Genomic DNA, 12580 nt, shown 5'->3' on the forward strand with positions numbered 1-12580 from the left:
ATGAATGGATACACACACACACACCTGTTGCATTTTAATGAACATTATAAGGGAACATGTTTCAGTCTTTAAATAATTTTGAGAAATGCATTCAACCAACTGCAATTTTCTGCATTATGAATTCAGCTATTCAGAAGCACTTTGATATCTGGACCCACAAATTTTCATTGCTTTTCTTACTTATTAACTAGCACTTTCTACAAAAAGGAGAAACCCTGTTTCCTTTGTTTTAACATGCACCAATGCTGCTTATTTCTGGTACTGCATTGTGCTTCCTCTCTAGGGATTTGTGGAAATTTGAACTTGAGAGTGACAATTTAGAGTATCTGGCAGAATAAATGTGTAAGCAGCAAAGCATTCAAACTGTTACCTGACTGCTTCTAACAACTTATGCTCAAATGTGTGAGCAAATAAATCATCTAAATCTAAATAAAAGGGAAGTAGAGTGTTCAAGTTTGGAAACTTTGTAGCCTGGGCATGTGGTAGGAAAGAAACGCCTATTTTTAGCAAAGGAATTCAAGCTAGCTGCATAAATAAAAAGGAGCCTAGTGCTAATATCTAAGACAATGGGGAAAATGCCTCAAAGGCATTTCAGAGATATTCATGACAGCCCACCCATCACAGACCCAGAAGTCTAGAAGGAAAGAATGGTTTTCCCACCACTCTGCTCAGCCTCCAGACACTGTTCCCTGTGTCCCAGCCACTCCAGCTCTAGTCATTCCTAAAATGTGCCCAGGTGCAGTCAGATCACTGCTTCAGAGGCTGCAAGCCATAAGCCTTGGCAGCTTCCATATGGTGTTAAGCCTGTGGGTGCATAGAGTGCAAGAGTTGTGGCTTGGGAGCCTCTGCCTAGATTTCAGATGTATGGAAAGGTGTGGATGCCCAGGCAGAAGCCTGCTGTAGGGGTGAAGCCCTCTCAGAAAACCTCTATTAAGGCAGTGCAGAAGGAAAATCTAGGGTTGGAGGCCCCACGCAGGGTCCCCACTGGGGTATTGCCTAGTGGAGTCCTGAGAACAGGGCCACCATTCTCCAGACCCCAGAATGGTAGAGCTACCAGCAGCTTGCACCCTGAACCTGCAAAAGCTGCAAGCACTCAACACAAGTCCACAAGAGCAGTTACAGGGGTTGAACTTTGCAAAGCCACAGGGGCGGAGCTGCTGGAGCCAATCGCTTGCACCCATGTGCCCTGGATGTGAGACATGGATTCAAGTGAGATTATTTTGGAGCTTTGAGATTTAATGACTGCCCTGCTGGGTTTCAGACTTGTGAGGGGTCTGTAGTCTCTTTCTTTTGGCCAATTTTCCCTTTTGAAACAGGAGTATTTACCCAATGCCTTATTATAACCCCATTTTATCTTGGAAGTAACTAACTTGTTTTTGATTTTACAGGCTCATAGGTGGAAGGGACTTGCCTTTTCTCAGATGATACTTTCAACTTTGGAGTTTTGACTTAATGCTGCAATGAATTAAGACTTTGGGGAATTGTTGAGAAGGCATGATTGTATTTTCCAATGTGAAAAGACATGAATTTGGAGGGGCCAGAGGCAGAATGATATTGTCTGGATCTGTATTCCCACTAAATCTCTTGTAGAATTGTAATCCCCAGTGTTGGAAGTTGGGTCTAGTGGGAGGTCATTGAATCATGGGGACAGAGTTCTCATAAATGGGTTGGCATCATTTCTTCTATGTGGTTCTCATGATAGTATGTGAGTGAGTTATCATGAGATCTGGTTGTTTAAAAGTATGTAGCACCTCCCTCACTCATTCTTGCTCCCGCTCCAGCCATGTAAGATGTGCCTGTTTCCCCTTTACTTTCCACCGTGATTGTAATTTTTCTGAGGCCTCCCTAGAAGCTGAGCGGATGCCAGCATCACACTTCCTATACAGCATTCATAACTGTGAGCCAATTAAATCTCCTTTTTTATAAATTACCCAGTCTCAGGTATTTCTTTATAGCATTGTGAGAACTGACTAATACACTCTCACAACATATGTTTGGTTAAATCCACTAAAATTGGTACCTCCTCCCACTACACTAAAAGACACATAGGTTGCATTTTAAACAAACATATGACAGGCCTGTATTGCTTTTGATCTTATCTATCTGACACTGTTATTAGTAACATGGAAATACAAGAAAGAATGGAAAGTGTAACTGGTATCTCTTTTGTCTAGATGAGTATAATCTAAATTTTTTGTATCATGAGTGTGCATAGGACTTACTAAGCAGAGATTGAGGGTAGAGCCTTTGGAAATAAAAATATCTAAGAAGAACTGATTCAACTCCTCTAAAAGAATTTTGCTTTCAATAATAATTTTTGCATTTCTACTAGAGTAAAAATTAAAAAAGTGTTTATATTTATATGAAAGAAATTAAATTTAAAATATTTTATTTGGTTACATTTATTAATATTAATATATAGACATTTTATTTTCAGAAGCAGTATCATAATTGTCACTAAGGATTTTTAAAAATATATTTAACTAAAACTTCAATTTAAGTAATGTATTTGTGTTATCATTAAGAAAAAACACATTTAAGTAAAATATTATTTAGAAAATATGATAATTAGAAAATAATGGCATTTAATATAAATGAAACATATATCCAATCTGTGTTAAAATTATGCTGATATCTTTTCAGGATAATCATATTTTCAAATTAATTTATAAACTATGTAACTTTGTAACCTATATTTGCTTGCTTGAAAACTATGTATGTCCCAGTGTGTAATGGTGTATATGTGTGTGTGTAAAATCCCCCCACATTCCAGGCTCTTTAAGGTGTGGTGTAAAAGCTTTTGATTACCCAAATAGACAAAAGATTTAAAAACAAAAAAGTAATAGAAATGTAATCCAGTCTTCAGTAATGAACCCTTCAAAAAAAATATTGGGTTCCCGGTTCAGTGACATTTCTATAACACACCGTGTTTTTCTTTTCTTTCCAAATTTTCCACATCTTGTAGTTGCTCAAGAGACTATAACTGCCTCAAGTCTTATATTTCCAATCTGTATTTCCAGAAATATCTGGTCTGAGTCTCTTCATACCCATTCAGATTTCTTCCCACTTCTCAAGTGTGGTGTATGTTTGTCTATTTCTGTATAAGGAACAGAAGTCTGAGAAACAGAAGCAAAAGCCTTGGAGCTCAGGATAGGAGCATAAAGGCTAAGCAAGGAAAAGTGCAACCTCATTTGCTCTGAGTATGGATGCCTGGGTGTGCATGCATGTGTGTGTCTGAGAAAGTGAGGCCTGATGCAGTAGGAGATTTTTTGGGGAGAACACACTAGCATTAATATATCCTTTCCCCATTATCACATTCATATTCATATTGTATATCCACATTATATTAAGGTTTTAATAGCTTAGATGAAACTCTGGTAAGTAGTGTGATTAATCCTAGGGATAGTGAAAAGTACTCGTAAAGATGTCTCCTCGGCTGGGCGCGGTGGTTCACGCCTGTAATCCCAGTACTTTGGGAGGCCGAGGAGGGTGGATCATGAGGTCAGGAGTTCAAGACCAGCCTGACCAAGATGGTGAAACCTCATCTCTACTAAAAATACAAAAATTAGCTGGGCGCGGTGGCAGGCATGTGTAATCCCAGCTACTCGGGAGGCTGAGGCAGGAGAATCGCTTGGACCCGGGCGGCAGAGGTTGCAGTGAGCCAAGATCGTGCCACTGCACTCCTACCTGGGTGACAGAGTGAGACTCTGTAAAACAAAAATCAAAAAAAGATGACTCCTCACTAGGCACACCATTTTTCTACCCTCTCTAGAAGACTTCCTGTGAGAAGTCTTGATGCTTTCCTTTTCTGAACATAGCAGTATTTTTTTTAATTTCTTATTTTACATTGTTTAAAACATTAATGTGGTAATTTTTTTTTCTTAAAATATGAGAGAGGGGGCTTAGGAAAACACACACATTGTAATTTAAAGAACAAAAATTTCCTAAATTTAAATAAGACACATATATTCATACAGATATCTTTAAAAATACATTACATGTAATATGTTTTAAAATTAGTACTATTCTTTAAGTTATGATAAGATAAAAGGATTCCAGGAAATAGAAGGACCTCAATCACTCATTAGCCATATAAAAATGAACACTTCACACACACTGCATTTAGTTGCTTCATCTGTAAAAATGAGGTTAAAACTTACGGTGCTGGGTCAAATCATCTTTTGTGCTATAATATTGATACATGAAAAACAAGACGTGTATAGACTTGTTATTCTTATTTACTTTACATATCGTTCCATAAAAAGAAATAGTATAATTGGCTTATCATCTATAAGTATAGAATGATAAAAGTAATTGTCCCATAATGATATGGTTGTCATCTTTTTTTCCTTTTACTTACATTTTTAACATTTTGCAATTTTAAATATTCAAAATGTACATAAAGCCTGTGGTATATATAAATGCTACTATATTTTTTTTCCTGCCACAATATCATTACATATAAACAAAAGGTCAGGAGTAAGTACCTGGAAAACATATTGTCCTTCACTAAAAAAGGGGGAAATCTTATGGAGGTTCCAGAAAAGTTGACCCCTTATTATAAAAGAGAGGCATTGGCTTTACATAATTTTTGTTCTCCTGTTTATAGATGAAGGTAGGAAATAAGAAAGTGTGAATAGATAAAAATAATTTTACAAAAGGGAAAATTAGCAAATATAGTAAATTATGGTAATAGAACAGACTTGTAAATAATTTAGTTAGAAAGAAATAAATTTATTTAGCTCTTTTCTATATAATTTTTGATTATATCATTAGATATGTGGAACACAAGATGATTGGTCATATGAAAATAAATAAAATACAAAATGACTCAAATAGAAATATAAATTAAAAGACCCACTTTAAAAATTGAAACTTAGTTCTCCGAGACGGTCCCACAATTATCCTTTGGCACCAGCCCTACCCTATAGTTTGCATTCACTGAATAGGAATTTCTCACTTTCAGCTAAATTTTTCGGAAGCCTCTGAACTTAGGAAAGAAAAGGCATACAGAGTTAAGAAAATGATTTGTATAACATTGAATACTGGTTAAGCACAGAGACTCAGGAGCCAGACTGCCTGGTTACAAATCACAGTTCTAATATTTAACCATTCCATGACCTCCAATCAACCTGTTTTCTGAAAATGAGTTTTGTTAGATGGAAAATTTAGATGGCATAGTGTTAACACGCCTGAAAAAGTTAGACTGGGCATGCAGCTCACACCTGTAATCCTAACACTTTGGGATGCAGAGGCTGGCAGATCGCTCGAGCTCAGGAGTTCGAGACCAGCCTGGGCAACATGGCGAAAACTTATCTCTACTAAACATGCAAAAAACAATAAGCCAGGTATGGTGGCTCTCGCCTGTGGTCCCAGCTTCTTAGGAGGCTGAGGTGGGAGAATTGCTTGACTTCGAGAGGCAGTTGCAGTGAGCTGAGATTGTGATACAGACTGGGTAACACAGCAAGACCCTGTTTCAAAAAAAGGGGTGGAGGGAAGTTAGAACAATCTCTGGAGTGTGTACGTGTGGTTGCTATCATCCTTATGTCTCATTTATAAAAGAAAATGCAACATTACTCAGTATCAGAAGAAGCAAAATTTACAGTGTCTTAAGTAGGTATGTATAGGTAAGATCTTGCATGTGAAAACTGTTTATTAATTTTTAAGGTCAAAATAGGCAAAAAAATCATAGGAACTATTAAATTTTCTCTTTAAAATTATATTTAATATTTTACTTTGATTAAGGAACTTGACCTGATCTTTGTTAATTTATATGATGTTATTTTAAAAACTATTTGCATAAAATAACTTGGTAGATTGAATTTTTAAAATCCATCCCTCATTGCTCTCTTTCTTTCCAAAGGATATGCATAATGCGGTTATATTAGGGTTATTATCGATAACTTAGCTTTACCTTTAACATCCTTATTATAGGCTTTTAAAAATAATTAAAAGAATGGATATATATAGTTTCGATTGCTAATTCAGTTTCTAAAGTTGACGGGAATTACTGTACCTTACAAATTATGGTTGTGTTTCATCAACTAATAAATACTAGCCATCATTATTGTAATTTTGCAATCAGATACCATAAAATAGTGACATACATGTTTTTTAAAAACTTGAGATAGTTTTATAATTTTGATGAATCTGTATCATTTATTTTTATTTTTATTGAGACAGTGTCATGCTCTGTCACCCAGGCTGGAGTGCAGTGGCGTAATCTTGACTCACTGCAACTTCCATCTCCCAGGTTCTAGCAATTCTCCCTCCTCAGCCTCCCAAGTAGCTGGGATTACAGGTGTGTGCCACCATGCCCAGCTAACATTTTTTTAGTACAGAAGATGTTTCACTATATTGGCCAGGCTGGTCTCAAACTCCTGACCTCCTCTGCCCACCTTGGCCTCCCAAAGTGCTGGGATTACAGGCGTGAGCCACCGCCCCTGGCCTTGGATCATTTAATATACAGAGACATGACACCTCTGTGGAAAATATTAATAGATTGTTATTTAGCTATATATGTAGGTCATGTATAAGTCAGGGTTCTCCAGAGAAACAGAACCAAGAGAATATGTATAGATATGTAAGTGGTGATTTAATATGAGAATTGCTTCATGCAACTATGGAAGCCAAGAAGTTCCACAATGTGCCATCTGCAAGGTGGAGAACCAGGGAAGTTGGTGGTATAATTCAGTCTGAGACCAAAGGGGTGAAAACTTGAGGAGCCCAATGGTGTACCTCCTGGAGTCTGAAGGCTTAAGAACCAGGAGCTCCAATGTCTGAGCACAAGAGAAAATGGGTGTCAGCTTCCCAGATCAAGGAAAGACGGGGAGAGGTAGAGAGTAACAGAGGGAGGGAGAGAGAAAGACAGAAATAGATAGAGTGAGATAGATAGAGCAAGAGAGAGAATTCACCTTTCCTCTGCCTTTCTGTTCTATTCTGGCCCCCACTAGATTAGATGATGCCTGTCCACACTGGGGAGTATGATCTTCTTAACTCAGTCTACTGATTCAAATACTACTGTCTTCCAAATACACCTTTGCAGACTTACCCAGAAATAATGCTTCACTATTTATCTGGGCATCTCTTAGTCCACTGAAGTTGACACATGAACTTTACCATCACAGCTGTACCATCAAACATTTTCTTGTGGTATGTTAACAGTTATTTTCATTTTGAGTAATAATAATGTTTTGGCACTTCTCTATACATTAGACAATATGTTTGTTAAACCTAGGACAATTGAATAAAAATTATATCTTTGAATACTTTGAATTTAAAAAACAGAAATGGATGATTCAGAGTATCAGGAGGAAATGGAAGGCACAATCAGGAATCATTTTAAAGAGAATTTCGATAAGGGATACTTTCTAGAAGGGTAGCTGTGTTATGGGATCCCATGAGGGATACTGGCTATTTTAATTGCTAGCCATAGTGGAAAGCTGAAGGAGCAACAGATACAATGGGGATATTGGGGGAAAATATGAGGTAGAGCTATGGAAAGGTGGTGACAAGAAAAGACTATGTAGCCACTGCCAGAAAGAACCACAGTGCCAAGTTATACTGCAAATGGGGGAAACATGGCCCTGCTTTTTCTCTCCTCCTGCCCCTTTCTGGTGCCTCTCATTGACAAAACCCAAACAGAAACCAGGGGACAAGGGAAACCAGGTTAGTACAATACCTAAAGATTAACCCATAGAGCACAGAAAAGAGCACATGAGGGATCTGAGGTTGGGATTAAATAGACGGGCAGCGAAAGAAAACAACCAGCACAATAAGTGAGAAAATAAATGTATACATTATGTCAAAACCTGAAGCCTTTAGATTTTGTGCAATTTAGCGTTAGCTACATCATGATTTCAATGGAATAACATCTATACCTTGTACCTACAACCATCACAAATATGACTTGATTAAGACTCCTTAAATTGGATAATTATATAGACAACTCATTGAATAATTATATAGTCAACTCACTTTTTCCATTGTGTTGTAAGCTTTCTTGAGCAGCTTCCTTGGTATCCAACCATCTATAAGAAATTGGGTAAATTATACCCATTTAGTCAATTAAAATTGTACTTCCATTGACTAAATAAAAGTTAAAGAGTAGGAGATTATCTTTTCCCACATGAAATAAGTATGAGCAGTTTGATTCATTAAGTACATGGTTTTCTGCATGATTTTATGTTATCAACATAAAATTGTTTCTACTTGTAGTTTCTGCCAAGTGGCATAACTTTAGAAGGAAAAGTGCAGAAAAGGGAGAATAAATTAAGTGAATACCATTACTGCAGACTGAGGCAAAGCAAACAAACAAACAAACAATAGTCAAAGTGTGAGAGTCTACTACTGACAAATCCAACCTACCTACAGATTGGGCTTGGAACACCTCCTGGATCCTTGTCTCCTTTCCAACAGGTTACTTGCTCTCCCTGGCTTCCTTATTACCCTGTTATCTCTTTATTCCATTCCACACTATGGAATTATCTCTTTCTTCAATTCCACAATATGGACTGCTGTATAACTAGGAAATTTCCTCATGATGCTCTCAAAATATTTAAATAACATACTAGAACAGGAAATTATTGCTATGTAGTTGCTATTTATGTATTGTAAATTCTAATTTAAAAACTGAGTCAAGAAGGAAATTACTTATTTCCCTCGAAAATCCGAAATACAAATGTAAATTTTGAGATTTCTTCTACTTACAGCAGGATGTTAAAATTAATTATAAGCCTATATATAACAAAGCTAAATGTAGATTTGATAAAGAAAGAAATGCGTTGAAATAAAGGGAACCTCAAAAACAACTGATATTCAGGACCATGCTTTGTTGGCCCAATTTCACTGTCCCTTTTTGGTTATTTTTATCTTACATTTGTAAGATAAATGTGTTGTAAGATTAAAACAACCATGTGTTTTACTGACAACAACCAATTCAGATACGTTATTGATTTTTAAGAGTAAATATATGGCAATAACTTAAAGTGGACATTTGCATCTGCATTTTTATTGAAGAAGGAGAAATAAATTATAATGTTACAGGAAGTGTAGATAGGTAGTTAGATAATAAAATTTTCTTAACTCCTTAAGCTTGGTGCAATCACCTTCAAGTAAGATATCTCAATTCAATTCTCAGATGGTAATTAATAATAAGATCTCTACAATAAGCTAATCCATTGAACATTTGTGATATTATTATGTGGGGAGGGGGTAGGAGGAAGGGGATTGAGTATAACCCTGATTCTTCCACTGTTTAAAATATCCTATGTTCTTCCAGAGGGCACCAAAGGATAGTTGTACAGGAGCAAGAGTACATCAGCCCCAGGGAGCACTGTCTCTGTGAGATGCCAGCCTTGAGCTGAAGTAGAGATGAGTTTCAAGTTGCTGAACACCTCCATGCAGCTGTAAAAAGATATAAGATACGACACGCTCAGCTGCATCTTGTTAAAAGCTTCCTGCGGGTTGGCAGAATGAAATCTTTATTTAAAACACACAAACTATTGTCAAGGGAAAGATGGAAAAGAGAATACAGTAAAAGGGCTAAATGCTTTGCTTAACCCACCAGAAGCAGTAGAAAGGGAGAGGTGGTCACGTTGTCTTTGCAACAACAACAACAGAAAAGGTGACTAACACAACCACTTCAGCCTCCATCTGCTTTTCCCATGGTTTCAAGATGCATTATTTCTTTTATTATTAATTACATGTGTTTCCGAGGGAGGACAAATATATTATTATGACTAGCAAGAGCGGAAATCATTTCTGCTGCCACTTGGCATTAAGTACAGTAGTGTATGTAATGACTGAGGGATGGCAGGAAACAGAGCGGCATCATCGAGACCAGCCTCCCTCCTACCAATCCGCTCCAACTCGCCCTTGGTAGTCAGAGGCTGCCTAACAGAAAGTTCATGTAAAACCATTATTGAACACTGACAGGAAGGAACTGAGACAGGAGTGAGTGGTGTGTATTTGTGCAGAAAGGGAGAAGGAGGGAGGGAGAGAGAGAATATGAGTCAGTCATCATCATCTTGGGCAGACAGCACCATAAGAGGGGCAAGTGCTTTGTATAATTACAAAAAGATGTACACATGCACACACACTTGCACATATGGTGTAAATTTTTTTCGTTCTTATCTTGTCATTTCCAAGAACCCTTTTAAGTGATGATGACTGTTTGTGCATGGGAACCTTCTTGGATGGGTAAGCTCCGTCCATGGCTTTAGGGAGGCTGAGCAGGGAACCTGGCAGGGCATGGGTTCAGGAGAAGGTTACCTTTTAAAGAGCAAAGGGACATAGCAAGCAATGGAGAAGGCATGAAAAGAAAAAGGTGAAGGGACCCTGGGGAAAATGTCACCTATATTGACTAAGCTTTATTTCTGTTCGGGAGAAAGTGACATTTCTGCGATTAGATCATTGACATATAAGGAAAGTAGATGGATAACTGTTTTTTCGTTGTTCTTTTTTTGTTTGTTTTCTTCTACAGTGCTTACAGCACCTTTGACCAGATGGTACCTGGAATGCTCTGTGTTGCATATTACAAACAGGATAATTACTTTGGCTTTTTAAAAAACACACCGACATGGCGACATTGCTCTCTGTCTATCAAGAGACAGAGCGTTTGTTGCCTATAGCTGCATGCTCTGATGAGACATGAAAGATGGTAAAGTTACAAAAAGCTTCCTGCTGTTTTTCTCTAATCCTGCCCCTTCTCCTTCTCCCCCCAGCTCCAAACACTGTTTCTAGTTTCGCTGGGGGTCTAAGTTCCTCTTCCCCTGTCTCCCGAGTCTGTGGTACACCACATCTGATGCACTCTGATACCCCACTCTACCTTGGGGTAAGGAGGAGGTGGGGAAGAATCCGCTCCCTGCGTCCATGTCCGCGTCCTCTCCTCTGCAGCGAGGCGGATTCTCAGCAACTCTTGTACAGGTTTTCCCTTCTCCGCTACCACCTTGGCAGAGCTCTATCACTCCCTCAAGCCCAGCCAGACTGCGAAGCGCCCCGACTGAAAACTCCATCCAGCTCAGTTGAAGTACACCCCCTCCGCCAAGCAACCCCTGTGCCCCTGCCCTTTACCTCCCTAAGTCTGCTCTTCATAAACATCGATTCCATTGCAAATCAAATCTACGTCCCCCACCTATTAACACCCACCACCCGTTAGGTGTTACCGACGGTCTCCCTCGGAAAATAATAATAACAATCGAAAGCACGCGAACACCTGAAGAAGCACAGATCGGGATCCGCATCTGGACCAGTCCTCTGTGGCTATAGTGATGGGGAATAGCCTGTGTCTGACATGTCCTCCTGTTCCCGCGCGAACCGCTTTACCCCGGAGCCCTGGAATCGTGCCAAGGCACCCGGGCGGCGGGGTCCGCCCAAGCCGCGTCGGGCAGCTCCGGGCCGGTGGGTGCCGGGTCTCCCCTCCTCCCGCCCCAGCTGGCGCTCCCGCAGCGCCGCCGCCGCCGCCGCTTGTCTCCCCGGCGGGCGCACGGAGCATCCCGCGCCGCGTCCTCCCCGCCCCGGCTCCCGCCCGCCGGAGCGGGGCCCACGCCGCTGGCAGCCATCAAGTGGCTCGTCAAGGAAATGCAGGTGAGTGCGTGAGGCCGAGCGGCAGCTGCTGGAGACGTGGGGTGTGTGCCTGTGAGCGCGAGCGAGACGAGGAGGGAGCGCCAGCGAGCGAGCGAGCGAGTGCGGGAGCGGCCGCCTCGGCTCCCCGCCCAGCCGCGCCCGCAGCCGGCGGCCGGAGCGCGTGGGGCAGCGCCTCGCCCTGACAGAGCCTCGCCTCCTCCTCGCCGTCTCTGCTGCTTCTCCGGGGAGCTGGGAGCCGCTCACGGGCCTCCCCCACCCTGCGCTCCCCTCCCAGCCCGAGCCCTCCCGCTCCTCTTTCTCCTCCTCCTCCCGAGCCTCCTCCCCTCGCGCGCGGCGCTGACAGCCAGCCTCGGCGGGGAGAGCGCAGGTACTTTGCCTTCAGAATAATTTGCAGGACCTAAGCCGGCTTTCGGAGCGTCCTTTCTTTTTCTTCCTTTGCCCCCTCCCTCCGGAAAAGAAGATCCCACTTTTGAAACAATCAGAAACCGAAGCACCCCACCAAAGCCAAACCCTGATGGGCTGCTGTGCATGTGCCATCCCTTTTTGCAGTTTATTCTGGGCCTGTGTGGAATAGAAAGACAATTCTTTATTTGACTGGTAGGAAAGAAAAGAGAAGACTCCTCAGGGTTTCCAAGGAGGACTGGAGCGGCTGCTTTAGTAAGTAAACTGTGCTTCTGTCTTTCTTTTCTCCAAAGTGAAGCATATGCTGATGCTTTTCAATGTCCAATGTCCAATGCTGTGGACAGTTTATTCATTTTACCTGGGAATAACTTGACTTATATAACTTCAGTAGCTCCTATTTGAGAAGTGGTTCGCTAAGCATTTATTTTTCTTTTCTTTTCTTTTTTTTTTTTGGAAGAGCCCTTAGAAGACTTCGATATGGGTTCAGTATGGGCAGCCTTACTGGAAATCTGATTTTTAAACGTTTATTGTTCAAGGGCTATTGGAAGCCTGCTTTGTTAAACGTCGGTTGGTTCTAAGATTTAAGGATGGT

General features: G+C 40.4%; 1 protein-coding gene and 1 long non-coding RNA gene across 31 annotated transcripts in view; one reads left to right on the plus strand and one right to left on the minus strand.

The window, feature by feature from the left end:
• Positions 1–4215: 4215 nt before the first annotated feature.
• LOC100939123 (uncharacterized) lies at positions 4216–11436 on the minus strand. The gene is made up of 3 exons (XR_655699.4): positions 11216–11436; positions 7978–8030; positions 4216–6779 (listed from the first exon to the last, which is right to left on the minus strand). It is a non-coding gene; the product is annotated as an uncharacterized LOC100939123 (long non-coding RNA).
• Positions 11437–11786: 350 nt separating this feature from the next.
• The window catches only part of PTPRD (protein tyrosine phosphatase receptor type D), a 2309169-nt gene continuing 2308375 nt past the window's right edge, over positions 11787–12580 (plus strand). For 5 of the 30 annotated variants that reach the window (XM_054519908.2, XM_054519915.2, XM_054519911.2 and 2 more), the window contains exon 1: positions 11790–12243. The gene's annotated coding sequence lies outside the window, so the exon portion shown is untranslated. Of the gene's footprint in view, positions 12244–12580 lie in introns of all 30 variants that reach the window. The other 25 variants (XM_054519919.2, XM_054519914.2, XM_054519931.2 and 22 more) reach the window with 12 other exon arrangements.

This window comes from Pongo abelii, chromosome 13, assembly GCF_028885655.2.
Source record: "Pongo abelii isolate AG06213 chromosome 13, NHGRI_mPonAbe1-v2.0_pri, whole genome shotgun sequence".
NCBI lineage: Eukaryota > Metazoa > Chordata > Mammalia > Primates > Hominidae > Pongo > Pongo abelii.